The 17887-nt window shown below is 40.0% G+C and overlaps 1 protein-coding gene across 1 annotated transcript in view; it reads left to right on the top strand.

Annotated features, from left to right (window-relative positions):
* LOC127804120 (DNA topoisomerase 3-alpha) overlaps nucleotides 1-17887 on the top strand; it is a 119501-nt gene that overhangs the window by 21931 nt on the left and 79683 nt on the right. The window lies entirely within an intron of this gene.

Raw genomic sequence — 17887 nt, 5'->3', positions numbered from 1 at the left:
CATCACTGCTGTTTTCTCCTTCCGTTGTGGCCAGTTTCAGATCTCCTTGCCGACGACATTTTGCCTAAAAACTCCTTTTCCAACCATCAATTGCTTGAGCCATTGTCGTCGTTGTGTCTATCGGCCTCAGACCTGCTCAACCCCAGAGCCCCTCCACTAGTACCATCGCCATGTGCTAGCACGCGCCCCTCACTATAGGAGTTCGCTGCAACGTTTTTTGCTTCGATCTCTCTCTCTGGTGCTCCAATCGCAATGCCGTCACCACCGTTGGATTTGTCTCACTCAGTCTGTTCCAATCTCGGTGGTTTCGTTGTCGTCCTCTGCCGTTGGAGCTCCAACGAGCCTCTGCCGCTCCATTTTTGTGCTGTTTGATCATCCAACCATTCTTTTTGGCTTATTTTAACCCCTTTTTTCTTAGATCCTTTGATCTTGTAGGGCTCCCTTTGATCCAACATGTCAGGTGCTAGCAAATCCAAATCCTTCTTCGGTATCCTATCTCCCTCTCTAGCAATTGCTATTGAGAAGTTAATGGGAAGCTCCAACTATATCTCTTGGTCTATTGCTGTTGAATTGTGGTGTATGGGTTAAGGTTTGAAGGATCATCTGATCACTAAGTCTGAGGATGTGACAACAGATAAAACTGAGTGGATGAAAGCTGATGCTTTCTTGTGCAGTCTTTTGTGGCATTCGATTGATCCCTCTCTTCACCCGATCTATACCAACTATACCACTTGCTGTGAATTGTGGGCTTAGGCCAAGACTCTCTATACAAATGACATCCAATGCTTGTATTCAACGGTGTTTAATATGATTAACTTGAGACAATAGGGTTTGATTTTTCCCGATTTTCTTAGTTGAATGGCTTCTATTAAGGATGAATATAAGCCTCTTTTACTTGCTGGTAAGATTGCTGCAGAAGATCTTGCTCAGAGAGATAAGTTCTTCATGGTATGTGCTCTTGTTGCTATTGGTGCTGAGCTTGCTCTTGTTCGTGACCAGATCCTTGCCAGTCCCATTGTCCCTATGATGGATGAAGTGTATTCCGTCTTCTCCGAGTTTCCTTTGTTCCTACAGTGACTGCCTCTTCCACAGGTGATAATTCAGTCATGGCTTTGTAGGTTCAGAGTAGTGGAGAAAAGGGAAGAAAAGGGAGGAGATCGTGGTGGTAATTGGGGAAACTGCCCCAAGTGTAACTACTGTCACAAGTGGGGGTATACTAAGGAAAAGTGTTATAAGCTGCATAACCGCTCTCCTCATGCTAATGTTGCTCATGTTGATGGTTCTCGGTGTCTTTTGATGGACAACCATATAACTCTTTACTTCTCACTGGGTTAACTATGAAGAGTATCTCAAGTATAAGACATCCCAACCGTCATCATCCACAGTTGCCTCTATCGCCCATTCCGGTGACTCCATTGCCTGTCTTGCTCAGTTATCCTCTTTAAGACCGTGGTCCTTACTCAGGTGCTTCTAACCATATATCTGGTAATCCCCATCTGTTCTTTCATTTTACTAGTTTTGCATCTTTACCTTCTGTAACTTTAGTTAATGGTTCTAAAGCAGTTGCTAAAGCTGCAGGCATTGCCAAACCCTTACCTTCTCTGCCTTTAGATTTTGTCCTTTATCTTCCTCATTGTCCTTTTAATCTTGTATCTTTCAGTAAACTTACACATGACTTAAATTGTTCTATCACCTTTGATGACAATTCTATTACTATCTAGGATTACGGTACGGGACAAATGATTGGTGTCAGACGTGAGTCGTAAGGTCTCTATCACCTCAACATTCCTGCTTCTCTTGTTGCTTGCTTGGTGACTGAGTGTCTTGCTCTTCTCCTCAATCGTTTGGAACATCCTAGTTTGGTCAAGTTTCAGAAGATGGTTCCCAGTTTCTCTAGTTTGTCATCTTTTCATTGTATTTTTTGTGAGCTTGGAAAACAGTCTAGAACTTCTTTTCCAGAGCATGTCAATAATTGGGTTGTGTCCCCATTTGCTTTAGTTCATTTCGATGTTTGGGGTCCTAGTCGCGTTGTGTCTGTTTTGGGTTTTCAATACTTTGTAACGTTCATTGATGATTATTCTTATTGCACTTGGTTATATTTAATGAAAAATCATTCTGAGTTATTCTCAAATTTTGAATCTTTTTGCGCTGAAATCAAAATGCAATTTCATACATCTGTTCAAGTATTGTGCAATGATAATGCCCTTGAATATTTTTCTATCCCCTTTGTTGTGACACTTGTGTTAGATTAGATTAAATGTAAACAAGTTTTCTTTGTATTGCTGCATGATTCGTTTATGTTTAGTGTTAGAATTAATCCTTCTTCTAGAAGGTTTGTTTCTAGAAGGGGCAGCTGACCAATTAGGTTAGTTTGGTCAGTTGCGCAGACGGTTTTATCTTGTAACCCACGCCCCTATTCCTTATAAATAGGGGTCATGGGATAGGAGAATAGATAAGATGTTTTAGCGCACCTATTCTCGGAAAAGGTTAGTTTCCAATTGCTGTCTTGTAGTTGGGATTGAGTGCGAGAGGTAGAGAGTGGCTGGTTTATAGCTTGCATTCTCTAGGATCCTAAAAGCTTTCAGTGTATATGGGCGAGGGGGATTTAGTTCTTGTTGTAATCATCCCAAGGATGTTTCAAGATAGTTGATCAGATTGGTGCCTAGCAGTTTGGATGTAGGTCTTGTATTCAAGACCGAACCAGGATAATTCTTGCGTGTTCTTGGTGTGTATGTCTGTATGTGTTATTCCTTTATGTGTTTTCATTATTGGTGTGTTCTCGAGTTGGTAGTAAGCTAGTTGAGTTGAGAGAATCGGTGGAGTGTTGTGAGTTACTCTAACAACTTGGTATCAGAGCCAAGCAGTCTTCTTAGGCGATCAAGATTTTCAAGAAACTCAAGGAAGTTCGCTCACCTCAAGAAAGCGATATGGCGTCATCTACCTCCAAATTTGACATCGAAAAATTTGATAGATCAAATGACTTTAGTCTATGAAGGATAAAGATGGAAGCGCTTCTCTGTAGTCAAGGACTCGAAGGAGTTCTGGAGCAAGAAGCCAAGACAACAGACGCGACCACTGGGATAGAAGTACCAGTGCTGACTGAGGAACAAGAAACGACCAAGAAGGAAATCAACAAAAAGGCTTACAACATTATGATCTTAAGCCTAAAGTACTTCGAGAAGTCTCTAAGTGGAAGACTGCAGTAGAAATTTGGAAGAAACTTGAAGATTTGTACCTCCAAAGAATGCTGTCCAGCCGTCTCTTCTTAAAGGCCAGGTTTTTTAATTTCAAAATGCAAGAATCCTAGAAATTGTATAATCATATAGATGATTTTAATAAGCTGTGCCTAGACTTGGAGAACATAGGAGTGAAGTATGAAGAAGAGGATAAGGCCTTAGTTCTGATATACTTTCTACCCAAGTCCTATGAGAATTTTGTAGACATCCTTCAACATGATAGAGATAAGCTCTCATTAGAAGATGTCATAGGTGCTTTAAATTCAAAAGAACTTAGGTTCAAAATGAATGAGAAAACCTCTCATGGGGATGCCTTATCAGTCAGGTTAAGAAGCACTAAGAAAGATCATAAAACCAGGGGTAAATCAAGGTCTAAGTCTAGAAATGGGAAATGCCCGATAAAATGTTACTATTGCCAACAAGAAGGCCACATTAAACGGCTGTGCCCAAAGAGAAAGAAAGACTTAGCGGAAAAAGAAAAATCAGGAGATGGAGGAGCAAACTATTGTGACTCTGGTTATGAAAGTTCGGAAGCCCTAATTGTTAGTGAATGTTCAGACAGCCTAGAGTGGGTCCTAGACTCTGGCTGCTCTTTTCACATGACCCCAAGAAAGCAGTGGCTGCAAAACTTCAAGGAAATTAATGGTGGAAAGGTCTTGCTTGGCAATGATCATGAATGCAAGGTTCAAGGGGTAGGAGATATAGGTTAAAACTTCATGATGGCTCCATAAAAACCCTCACATCAGTGAGGTATGTCCCTGATTTGAAGAGAAACCTGGTTTCTCTTGGAGAGCTAGACTGAAATGGTTTTAAGTTTAAAGGTGATGATGGATCATTTCAGATTTCAAAGGGGTTATTGATTTGTATGAAGGCTGTTTTAAAGAATGGAATTTACCTATTGTAGGCCACCACTTTATGTGGTGAAGTTTCAGCTGCCAGTATTAATTTTAGCTCTAAAGCAAGTCTGTGGCATCTAAGAATGTCACACATAAGTGAGCAAGGGCTCAAGGAACTTGCTAGCCAGGGTATTTTAGATGTGGGGCAGTCTCTAGAATTAACTAAACGTGAATCTTGCATCTTAGGTAAAGTAGCCAAAGTAAAATTCAGCAAATCAGCAATCCATTCTTCTAAAGCACCCCTAGATTACATACATTCTGATTTATGGGGTCCAGCCCAAACGGAAACCCATGGAGGTTCTCGATACTTCCTATCTATTATAGATGATTTCTCAAGAATGTTGTGGGTATATATTCTAAAATCAAAAGATAACACTTTTGACACATTTAAATCATGGAAGAGTATTGTAAAGAACCAAAAGGGGAGGTCAGTTAAGGTAATTAGAACTGATAATGGGTTGGAATTATGTAATAAAGAGTTTGACCAAATGTGTAAAGAAGGTGGCATAATTAGATATCTTACAGCTCCTGGAAATCCCAAGCAAAATGGGGTTGCCGAGAGGATGAATAGGACTCTCTTGAAAAGGGTAAGGTGCATGCTATTTCATGCTCAATTACCCAAGACTTTTTGGGGGGAAGCAGTTGCTGCCGTAGCCCATGTCCTCAACAGAACCCCCTCAAAAGCTATCAGCCTCCAAACCCCTTATGAAAAGTGGACCGGCCATAAACCAAGCTTAGCCCATCTTAGAGTATTCAGTTGCCTAGCCTATGCGCATGTAAAGTAAGGTAAACTAGAACCTAGGGCTAAGAAATGCCTCTTTATCGGTTACCCATCAGGTGTTAAAGGTTATAAGCTATGGAACTTAGAATTAGATGGACCTAGGACCATAGTTACTAGAGATGTAACATTTGATGAAGACTCTACCATAAAATTAGGAAGCAATGAACCTCAGTCAAATCAGGAAGAACTTGGAGAATCAGTTCAGGCGGAGATTCCAAATGAAACCCCAAATCTGACTCAAGATATTTCAGATTTCGAGCAGCTTAATCCTGAACCTTTAAGTAACCATGACCAAAACCAAGGATCTTCCCAAGTGGAAGAGGAAGAAGGTGACAGTGACGCAGACTCAAGCCTTAGAGAACCCCTAATCCTGATAGATATAACGTGGCAAGAGATAGGTAGCTTAGATCCCGTAGGCCTCCCCAAAGACATGGTTTCTTAGACCTGGTAGCTTATGCTTTTAATAGTGCTGCATAATCCATAGGAGAGGAACCCCTTACCTATGAAGAGGCAATGACCTCAAAAGATGCAGGCAAGTGGCTGGAAGGCATGAAATCTGAAATTGCATCTCTTAAGAAGAATCACACTTGGGAATTGGTTGAAAAACCAAGAGGATAGCGTGTGGTAGGCTGCAAATGATTGTATAAAATTAAAGAGGGAGCAGGAGAAAATACTAAGCCTAGGTTTTAGGCTAGACTAGTGGCTAGGGGTTTCACTCAAGTTCAGGGAGTTGATTTTGATGAAGTGTTTTCTCCAGTTGTGAGGCACACTTTCATAAGAATTCTCCTAGCCATCACTGCTCAATTGAACTTATATCTTGAGCAAATGGATGTTACAATCGCCTTCCTCCATGGGGACTTAGAGGAGAGAATTTTGATGGATCAACCAAAAGGTTTTGAAGCTAAGGGAGAGGTGGAGAAAGTATGCTTGCTTAGAAAGTCCTTGTGTGGACTTAAGCAGTCCCCAAGGCAATGGTACCGAAAATTTGATTTGGTTATGTTAGGCTAAGGGTATTTTAGGAGTTCCTATGATTGTTGCATCTATTTCAAACACATCTCTTCTAGTTTTTGCATATATTTACTGCTTTATGTAGATGACATGCTTATAGCAAGTCAGTCCTCTCAAGAAATCCAGCTTCTCAAGGATAAATTGAGGGCTGAATTTGAAATGAAAGAGCTAGGGGAAGCTAGAAAAATTATAGGGATGGAAATTTCAAGAGATAAGCACCATAGGAAGATATATCTTTCTCATAAATCCTACTTAGCAAAGCTGCTAGTTAGATTTGGTATGGCTGAAGCTAAGGTAGTCAGTCTGCCATTTGCTGCCCATTTCAAGTTATCTTCAGATCAGTCCCCTAAAGATGAAGAAGAGAAGAGGGAAATGGTTCATATCCCTTACTCGAGTGCAGTAGGCAACATCATGTATAGCATGGTGTGTACTCGACCTAATTTGGCACATGAAATGAGTGTCATCAGTTGGTTTATGGCCAATCCAGGGAAATCTCACTGGATGGTAGTGAAATGGATGCTTAGATATATTAAAGGGTTTATAAGAAATGCTTTAACCTATGGTGGAGCTAAGTTAGGAGAGGAAGCTAGCATCCTAGGATACTCGGATGCCGACTATGCTGCTGACATAGACAAGAGAAGATCCACAACCGGCTATGTCTTTAGGCTGTGGAATTCTACAATTAGTTGGAAGTCAGGCTTGCAACATGTGGTAGCATTGTCCACCACCGAGGCAGAATACATAGCTATTTTTGATGCAATTAAGGAAGCTATGTGGCTAAAGGGTCTAGTTAGTGAGCTTCTAAGGGTAGATGTCAAGGCAACTTTGATGTGTGATAGTCAAAGTGCCATACATTTGTCCAAAAATCAAGCCCATCATGAAAGGACTAAGCATATATATGTAAGGCATCATTTCATAAGACAAATTGTTGAAGATAAAACTATTTTCTAACCAAGATTGCAGGTGAAGACAATGCGGCGAATATGTCTATAAAACCAATACCCTCAGCAAAGCTGAAGCATTGCATGAGGATTCTTCAGATTGATCCAGGAAGACATTGATAATGCTGGGTGAGGGAGATCTTGTCAAGGTTGAAGATGAAGCCTAATCGAAGTACAAATGGGTGGAGAATTTGTTGTGACATTTGTATTAGATTAGATTAAATGTAAACAAGTTTTCTTTGTATTGCTGCATGATTCGTTTCTGTTTAGTGTTAGAATTAATCCTTCTTCTAGAAGGTTTGTTTCTAGAAGGGGCAGCTGACCAGTTAGGTTAGTTCGGTCAGTTGGGCAGGCAGTTTTATCTTGTAACCCACGCCCCTATTCCTTATAAATAGGGGTCATGGGATAGGAGAATAGATCAGAGGTTTTAGCGCACCTATTCTCGGAAAAGGTTAGTTTCTAGTTGTTGTCTTGTAGTTGGGATTGAGTGCGAGAGGTAGAGAGTGGCTGGTTTATAGCTTGTATTCTATAAGATCCTAATAGCTTTCAGTGTATATGGGCAAGAGGGATTCAATTCTCGTTGTAACCATCCCAAGGATATTTCAAGATAGTTGATCAGATTGGTGCCTAGCAGTTTGGATGTAGGTCTTGTATTCAAGACCGAACTAGGATAATTCTTGCGTGTTCTTGGTGTGTATGTCTGTATGTGTTATTCCTTTATGTGTTTTCATTATCGGTGTGTTCTCGAGTTGGTAGTAAGCTAGTTGAGTTGAGAGAATCGGTGGAGTGTTGTGAGTTACTCTAACACCCTTTACTACATTTATATCTTCTCAGGGGATCTTACATCAGTCGTCTTGTGCCTATATGCTACAACAGAATGGGGTTGTTGAGCGTAAAAATAGACATTTGATTGAAACTGCTCGCATTCGTCTTTTACACCATCATGTTCCCTTTTGGTTTTGGGCTCATGCTGTCCTCACTACTTGCTATCTCATTAATAGGATGCCTTTCTCTGTTCTTCATCACAAGATTCCTCACTCTCCCTTGTTTCCTAATCAGCCGGTATATGTTATTTCTTCCCGTGTCTTTGGTTGCACATGCTTTGTCCATAACATGTCTCTTGGCTGGGGATAAATTGTTTGCATGGTCTATCAAGTGCATTTTTCTTAGTTACTTCCGGCTTCAAAAGGGTTATAAGTGTTACTCTCCTGACACCCAATGCTATTTTCTTTCTGTTGATGTTATATTCTTTGAGTCTCTTCTTCCCTCTTTTGCCCCATTACAGATTTATCATCGGTGCACTCAGACTCAGTCTCATGCTAGTATTAACGTTGTTACTGAGCATTCTCTAGCTTCCCTTGTTGCACTAGAGACACCTGTTAACTCACATCCTGCTCCAGTGTCTTCACCTGTCGCGACACCTCCTAAGGATTAGTTTCCCATTGCCATTCGGAAAGGTGCCCGTTCTACTTGCAATTCTCATCCCATTTATAATTTTCTTAGTTATCATCGTATGTCTTCACCTTATAGTGCTTTTGTTTTTTCCTTATCCTTTGTTTCTGTTCCCAAGACCGTTAGTGAGGCTCTTTTCGATCTGGGGTGGCGACAAGCAGTGGTAGATGAGATAACTGCTTTGCATTCCAATGGTAGATGAGATGACTGCTTTGCATTACCCCCAGGACAATCTTTTGTTGGTTGTCGATGGATCTATATTGTCAAGGTTGGTCCTGATGGGCAGATTGATCGGCTTAAGGCTCGTTTGTTTGCAAAGGGGTATACCCAGGTTTATGGTCTTGACTATGTTGACACTTTTTCCCATGTGGCTAAAATGTCCTCTATACGTTTGTTTCTCTCTATCAGCGCTATGCGCCACTGGCCATTGTATCAATTGGAGATTAAGAATGCATTTTTACATGGTGAGCTTCAAGAGGAGATTTATATGGAGCAATCTCTTGGGTTTGTTGCTTAGGGGGGGTCTGGTTTGGTTTGTAAACTCCATCGCTCACTCTATGGCTTGAAACAGTCTCCACGAGCCTGGTTTGGTCACTTCAGTGCTGTTATTCAAGAATTTGGTATGACTCGTAGCGGGTCTGATCATTAGTTTTCTACAGACACATCACAGGGGAGGTGTATATATTTGGTTGTTTATGTGGATGATATTGTTAGTACAGGTGATGATCAGGATGATATTGTCTAGCTAAATAAACATCTTTTCCATAATTTTCAGACTAACGACTTGGGGTTGCTTAAGTACTTTCTTGGCATAGAAGTTGCTCAGTCCAGTTCTGGTGTAGTTATCTCTCAGAGAAAGTATGTGTTACATTTTGGAAGAAATCAGGATGCTTGATTGTAAACCTATAGATTCTCTTATGGACCCTAATGTAAAGCTTTTACCATGACAGGGGGAGCTTCTTGCAGATCTTGGGAGATACTGCAAGTTAGTTGGAAAACTTAATTATCGCACTATCACTCGGCCTAACATTTCTTTCTTAGTCAGTTTTTACATTCTCATTGTGATAGCCACTGGAATGTAGTTGTCCGGATTCTTAGGTATATTAAGGGAGCTCTTGGTAAAGGACTATTGTATGAGGATAGAGGTCATACTCAGGTAGTCAGATATTCTGATGCTAATTGGGCAGGTTCTCCATCTGATAGACGATCTACTTCAGGATATATTTGTTCTGGTTGGAGGAAACCTAGTATCTTGGAAAAGCTAAAAGTAGGACCTTGTTGCAAGGTCGAGTGCAAAAGCAAAATATCATGCTATGGTCTTGGCAACATGTGAATTTATCTGGTTAAAACAATTACTTCAAGAGCTCAAGTTTGGAGAGATATAACAGAGGAGGTTAATTTGCGATAATTAAGCTACGTTATATATTGCCTCTAATTCAGTCTTTCATGAGAGGACCAAACATATCGAGATAGATTGTCACTTCATCCGATAAAACATTTTATCTGGCTATATTACCACAGATTTTGTTAATTCAAATGAGCAATTAGAAAATGTCTTTACTAAATCTCTCAGGGGTCCTTGAATTGGGTATATTTATAACAAGTTTGGTGCATATGATATATATGTTCCACCTGGAGGGGGAGTGTTGAGTTGTATATAGAGGTGATTGCTATGTTTGTATATTACACCTAGGGTTAGCTTTATGTTAGGGCCTGAGGCCCATGGCTTGTTTAGTATTTGTATATATAGGTGTACTGTCTATTAGTTTAATACACAAAAAATTTCTCCCACAAGGGTTTTCTCTTTCTCTCTCTCTAAGTTCACATGTTTCTTAGTTCTTCATTAACAACTATTACTTTCTAGCATTGGAATGGCTTTGATAATAATTGGCTGATTCTTTAACTCTAAATCAAGTACATGCACTCCCACATTGTGAATGACGATATATGTTGATATCTTCCTGTTCTAGGAATTGGACTCCTACAAATAATGCACCCAAAATGCTGATTTAGGTGGAGTTGTACACAAGTTCCATGATAGCAATTAGCTCATTGAGTAATCCTATGTGATGTTATCATAAGGTGGCAGGGTAATATCTCCACGATCTCTCCCAAAATGATTGAGTAGCAATTTATAAAGGTAGTGTAGGTAGGATCCTATTTATGGCCATGCTTGTGACATCTTCTCATGTCGGTTGAATACATTCTCCTTTGGTAGGCTTGGGGCCAGCCCTACCCCTGTTGCCCTAGAGTTCCCTCCCCCTAGTGAGCTAACCATAGTACTAGTCCTTGGTAGGACCTTGATCTTGTTAAAAATGGCCTCTAAGGTTAATTCCTACAACTTGGCCTTCTTTGTTGCCTACGTCACTGTAACATGCTGAAAGTAAAGCAAGATCGCTACGGGGCAAGCAGCATAGTTCAAAAATTTTGAACCTTACCCCAATCCCAGCGATTGGATCAACGTCGAAATTAAATCATTCACATACAAGTAAAATAAATCTAACCTTTAGATTTTCGAGTCGTTCGCGGATTTGAGCTGTTCAAGCGTCCGGCCTCTAATTCGTGATACACGGCACGCGTTCGTTGGCAAGGAGAACGGAACAGGAGTGCTAGCTCCTTCTCCTTTTCGCGGCTTGTGTATGGACGAAAAAGAACCCCCGCGTTTCAAATCGATGCCAAATAGAAACATGGAAGAGTGAACAACAATTGTTTTTCAACTCTTGAAAAACTATTCCAAATAATCTCATTTATTTTGGGCAACCCATAAAGGGATATTTATAAAGAGCTTTAGGGTTTCTTAAACCCTAATGGATATGGGCCAGTCCATTTAATTCAGTCCAATTATGAACTTAATTAAATGGGTTTATTTTAGTCCAACTAGAAATATAATTAAATGGCCCAAATCTAATTATTGGTTTAAATAAAATATTTTGGTCCAAATCTAATTCAAGTCCAAATATAATATTTAATTTAATATTTGGCCCAAATTTAATTTAGTCTAAATATAATATTTAATTTAATTTTTGGCCCAAATCCAATTTAGTCAAAATATAATATTTAATTTAATATTTGGTCCAAATCCAATTTAGTCCAAATATTAACTTAAACCTAAATATATTTTATTTCTTATTTGTCACTCTAACAAATAAAAAATTATTAAATTAGAAACTCCTTTCTAATTTAATCAATTGCCATTTTAGGAAACTCTTTCGTACGTCTATTTGTTTTTTTTCCGTAAGAACCTACGACGGCATAATTTCTTGTCAAAGTGTCTCACTTAACCATACGTCCGCTCTCCTGGTTTAAGTTAGGGACCGTACCTATTGCGTATGACTCATTAGGTTTCCGAATATGTTGGCAATGTGTTCGTATGAACACATAAGACAAGATTGGCCTCTAGCAAATTATTTAGAAGGTACGAACACATGCCTACCCAATTATTCAGAAGGATTTATAATCCGCAAATAACATTTCACGAGCATGGTTATCGTGTAATTCGATTCTCTCGTCAATGTATCTTATGTGATCTCAAGTATGGCAATGTGTTGCTTGATTATAATCACATGAGTTTTTCTTCGGTCATCTGGGTATCTTCACTTAATAGAAAGTGAATCAATAACTCTTTATTGATCTCTTTCACCATGGCCATGGATTTAAAGTGAATATCCACCGAAGACGCTTTAGATACATCATCCTCTATCAAGGGATAGACGAGTCCCATCTTGGTTATACACCTATCTTCATAAGCCTCACGATATGCTCAACGATCGCCCACATGCATCCTTTCTCTAGGCCCATCGAAACGATGTCAAAGCATACTGGTCTTCTTATGAGATGATCGCGACAACCTCAGGTCCAATGATTAGTTACACTCTTCTCGTATGAGAATTCCATCAACATATAACCAAAATGGATTCTCATGGTGAGTCATGTCCAGTGACACGTTCTCCAACATTGGTCATCTATGTACTTGTCTAGGTATCTCCATGGCTATGGGTGTGAGACCTCCATTGATATCACATAGCAAAAACATAGCACATACAAGTCTTACCGCAATTGTCAATGTCCATTATTGACATTGCTACGACTTGGGATATTTAATGATGTCTAGAAACTGTGATGCATTATCTTACATCTTTATAGATTAATCATAGTATACATCATATGGACTTCTATCTAGTTTCATTCAGTTATTACAATAATAACAAGAAATTAATAGAATGACTTCTTGTGAATTGAACAACTCCTTATTCAAATAATAAGTATGATTACAATTGTCAGTGTACAACATTTCCAATCTGATTGGGTCTAGAGCACCTACACTAACACATGCATTATCATCTTCACCATAGATCGTAATTCATCCTTAAGGCTGTTGATAAAGCTCGACACAAAATATTGTTTCGTGAGGGATGACTGAGCATTCCACATAAGGGCCCTTAGTTCCTCAAATTTCTCCTGATACTCCGTCACCGTTCCCTCCTGCTTTAGTTTATTAAACTCTTCAATTACAACCACCATATGCCTCTCTCCAAAGTGTTTACACAACTCCTCTGCAAAATCAATCCATCTTGTTTCTGCACCTCTAAATCGAATCCATCATTGGAACCATGAATCAGTCGTATCATTTAGATAGGCTGTCGCCAAGGTAATCCTTTGTTGTTCAGCCACCATGTAGACTTGAAAGAAATGTTCACATCGGCAGATCCACGACATAGGCTTGGATTCGTTAAACAAAGGTATCTCCAACCTTTGCAATGGTGTGTGGTTAGTATCATGCGAGGTTAATTCCCTTACTTGCGCTCTTAGCTCTACGTCTGGCACTTCCTCTATCTTTGTTACTCCATGGGGTCTTGGAAGAATGCCTTGTCTAGTCAAATTTGGATTGGCTACGGTCCTAGGAGGCAATTCCAGTGTGGGAGAGATGACAACATGTTGAACATGCTGTTAATCCTCTGGTCACATTGCTCTATCGTCTCCCTTTGTCTTTCCAATTCATGTTGCATGCTCTCCCGAGAGGTCGCCAAATCCTCATGCATACCATTTTTGATTGCAGCCACATCTTCCCTACTTTGGTGACCACCTCATGTGTTTGTGTCATCCCAAACTCCAGTGCTTCCATCCTTGATTCCAACTGTTTTAGTCTCATACCTTCTGCCATAGTTCGTCTGATGCACAACTCCATGACAATAATTGCATTTGGGGTGGTTTCCTTTGTTTAAATTACCACTCCATCCTCCTCCTTGCTCTCCTCTAGCACTAGTTTGAGAGAGACAAAGCAGTCGAGCAAAAACATCATTTTGAGAGGGAACAATGGTATTGGCTAGTATCTAATCTCAAACTAGAGAGAGTTTAGGTCTAATGCCTATCAACCCTAATACCATAAAAAACTTGTCTCTCTGTCGCAACTGTTTCTCAACATTAGTCCCAACAGGCATGAGAGAATTAAACTCCTCGTCAAGTCTACAAATAAACTCAAGACATGTCGAGATCGTGCTGCTTCAAGTGAACCATGTTAAACACAACATTCTAGAACCGTTGGATATCATTAGTGTAAAGAGTTCTAGCTTTGTTCCATAATTGATAACAAGTCCTATAAGCTTTATAATTAACGTAAAGTTTAGGATCAATAGATTGCCATAGTAAATTGCAAAGGAGAGCATAACTTTCCTCCAAGTAGCTCTTTCAGTTATAGGAATATCATCTACCTTTTTAGTCAAATGAGTCTCATATCCTTGACCTGAAAACCATAATTCATCAGATGTAGCTCAAGACATATAGTTGGCACTACCAATCAACTTTTTGGAGGTAATGACTAGAGAAGGAGTGATAATTTGAGAGAAAATACCAAATTTGGAGCCCGAATCAATAGAGGAACTGGTGGACTTGATTTGGATGGAAGGAAGCTCTCAATTCTTGAAATTTGAGTGAAAGGAGGCCGAAAAGGACCCAAAACAGTGCAGAAACCTCCCTGGAACAGTCACGGCTCATGGGGCAACATAGTTTATAGTAGTGGGCTTCTAGGGTTAGGCCAATCAAATGGTGCTGGTTTCGATGGTATGGTCGGTGTCTTGAAACAACCACTGGAAAAGCGAGATTGGAGGCTGGAAGTTGCAGCGCGGGCAGCTAAAGTGGCGACGCGTGGCGGTGATTTCTGAGATGAGTTTCTGGGGTTAGGTCGATTGGACCTTTCCAAACACTGTGGTGTGGTTGGATTTCTCAAACAACACCGTGAAGTGGGTGAACACGTAGAAGGATTATTTTCTGTATTCTAGTATTCTGTATTTTCTTATCTGCTACAAGTTAGTGCAAGTTGCTATGTTTATTTTAGTTGATAACTATATGTATTGTGGCAGTGTAGTTAGAAGGTTACCTTGCTGAGTATAAATATAAACTCAACATAGCTTTGCAATGTTGTTGAGTTCATTTTTCAGTTTATCTAGTGATTACAAGAATTTATTTTCTCTCTATTGTGCCCTAGCTTGCTAGTCTTGTTTTCCCTAGCATATTGTTTCATGGTATCAGAGCCATTGACACAAGTCATGAATTTGAATCGTGATCTTAGTGCCTCCTCTTCTCTTCCACCTCGCTCATCCTGTTCTTTATGTTTTGCATCGCAGTCGGATTTCTCTGTAGCTGCAAGAGCATTTAGTTTCATTCCGATAAAATTGGATTCTGACAATTATATCTTTTGGAAGGCTCAAGTTCTGGCAACGATCAGAGCTTTTGATTTACTTCCTTTCCTTCACAAGACTCCACCTCCACCGAAGTATGTAGTAGATCGTGATAACGAAGGATCTGAAGCTCAGACAGTGAACTCAGAATATCTTAATTGGCTGCGATTAGATCAGTTACTTCTAGGCTGACTCTTTTTGACGATTGCTAAGGAGGTGTTAGCGTAGGTGATTCATTGTGAATATCTGCCGATGTATGGTCTTCACTTGAAAGTTTATATTCACGACAAACAATTACTAAATCCTTTCAACTAAAGCAGCAGTTAAGGCCAGTTAAGAAGGATTCTTTGCAAAATGCTCTTATCTAAAATGGTCTGATAGGAATACTAAATTCTTCCATGCCATGCTGAAAAGGAATGCGAAAAGGAATTACATAGCTTCTGTTATTAAAAGGGATGGTTCCTCTTCTTCTTCTTCTCAACAGGAGGTGGCTGAGGAGTTTATTTATTTTTATCAAGACCTCCTAGGTTCTGATTCCCAGAGTGCTCCCATTGATCCGATGGTGCTTAATTCTGGTCCCGAGGTTTGGTCAGAGCAGTCCATTACTCTCTCATGTCCGGTATCTAAGGAGGAAATTAAGGCTGCCCTTTTCAGTATAGGGGAAGATAAATCCCCAGGCCCAGATGGTTATACATCTTGCTTCTTCAAAAAATCTTGGAACTCAGTTGGTGATCTGTTTTGTGATGCAGTTCTTGAATTTTTCCATTCAGGTTCTCTTTTTAAACAGGTAAATCATATGGCTGTTGATTAATTCCTAAGTCAGTTCATGCTTCCTCAGTGCAGGATTTTCAGCCTATATCGTGTTGCAATGTTACCATCAAGGTTATATCCAAAGTGCTAGTTGCTCGTTTGGCCCCTATGTTGTCTTCTCTTGTTGATCAGGTGCAATCAGCTTTTGTTCAAGGTAGATGCATGGTGGATAACATCCATTTGGCTCAAGAATTATTGAGGAATTACAGCAGGAAGAGTCTCACCTAGGTGGTTGGCTAGGGTGGATATTAGGAAAGCTTATGATTCTGTTAGTTGGAAGTTCCTGAACAGCATTCTTGTTGGCTTAGGCTTTCCGAGCAGATTTGTTGGTTGGATTATGGAATGTGTTTCATCCCCCTCTTACTCCCTTGTTATTAATGGAAACCTTTGTGGTTTCTTTAAGGGCAAAAGAGGCTTAAGACAAGGAGATCCTCTATCCCCATTCTTATTTGTTCTCTGTCTTGAATATTTTTCAAGATCTCTGAATGTTGCCACTGAGGATTCTGATTTCAATTTTCATCCCAAGTGTGGTAGGCTTAAAATCTCCCATTTAGCATTTGCGGATGACTTAATGCTGATGGCCAGGGGAGACATTATTTCTGTTAAAATTATTCTGGCCTGTTTGTATAATTTTGGGGATATATCTGGCTTAAGAGTTAATGAGCTAAAGTCTAGCATGTTCATTGCTGGTTTATTTGGCTGCGATCTGGAGGTCATTAAGGCAGCTGCTAGGTTTTCGCTTGGGGTAATGCCTTACCGTTACTTAGGGGTGCCTTTGGCTGCCGAGAGACTAAAGGTTATCCACTATGCCCCTATCATTGATAAAATCTCTGATTATATTAGTTCGTGGAAGTGTGCTTCTCTGTCATATGCAGGTAGGACGGAGCTGATTAAATCTATCCTCCAAGGAATAGAATGTTTTTGGCTATTGATGCTTCCAGATCCTTCGGTTGTTTTGGAGAAAATTATTCGGATGTGTAGGGGTTTTCTTTGGAACTCCCAGCATTCCCTGGTTGCTTGGAAGGATATTTGCATGCTTAAATCTGAGGGGGGCTTGGCTTAAAGGACTTGAGGTGCTGGAACTCAGTCCTCCTCATGAAGACTCTTTGGAATTTTCATCAGAAGGATTCTTTATGGGTCCGTTGGGTCAATTAGGTTTACATCAATGGAGGTTCAATCTGGACAAGGACCCCTATGAAAAGGGATTCTCTGCTCCCCAAGCGTATTCTCACATTAAGAGATCATTTATGCCAATCGGCAGGGTCAGTTTCAGCAGCCATAAGCCTGCTTTCTAGCTGGGGCTTGGGAGGATCTCTTTGCCTTGAGAAAGTCTATGACTTCTTTGGTCCGAAAGGTGAGACTAAGATCTGGGCAAATGTAGTGTGGGCCTCAGCAATTTTGCCCAAGCATGCTTTCATTTTGTGGTTGGGGGTTAAAGGCAAGCTTCTTACTAAGGACAGACTACACTTCTGGGGCATGGATAGAAGATGTGGCCTTTGTGGTTTGTTTGAGGAGTCATCCCAGCATTTGTTCTTTCGCTGCCCAGTTAGTGCAGAGACTTGGGAACGTATTAAGGGCTGGATTGGCATTCGAAGATCAATGACTTCACTGGCTAGTGGATATAAATGGCTTAAAAAGGAGGCTCGTGGGTCTTCATGGCTTAACAAGGCCAAGAGAATTGCTTTCGCTTGTGCTGTTTACCACTTATGGACAACAAGGAACTGTCATATTTTTGAAAGTGAAGCTCCATCTGTGAAGTCTAATATTTTAAGGGTCAAAACAAATGTATACAGAGTTATCTTTTCTTTGTATCCATATGTTTTATTCCATTTTGAGTCGCTAGCTATGGGTCTTTAGATGTCTAATTTCTTTGTTGCGCCTGGGTTTGCCCAGTGTTCTTGTACAATACTTTAATCATTTATACATATTTACCCTTTGATTAAAAAAAAGAAGAAGAAGGATTCTTTGTCTATTAATGACTACATCCTTAAACTCAAAACAATTGGACATTCTCTAGCTGCAATAGGTGAGCCATTGGATGATAAGGAGTTACTTCTTGCAATTCTTAATGGATTAGATCATGATTATG

This window comes from Diospyros lotus, chromosome 6 (genome assembly GCF_014633365.1).
Source record: "Diospyros lotus cultivar Yz01 chromosome 6, ASM1463336v1, whole genome shotgun sequence".
Lineage (NCBI taxonomy): Eukaryota > Viridiplantae > Streptophyta > Magnoliopsida > Ericales > Ebenaceae > Diospyros > Diospyros lotus.
This window is presented reverse-complemented; position numbering and strand designations above follow the sequence as displayed.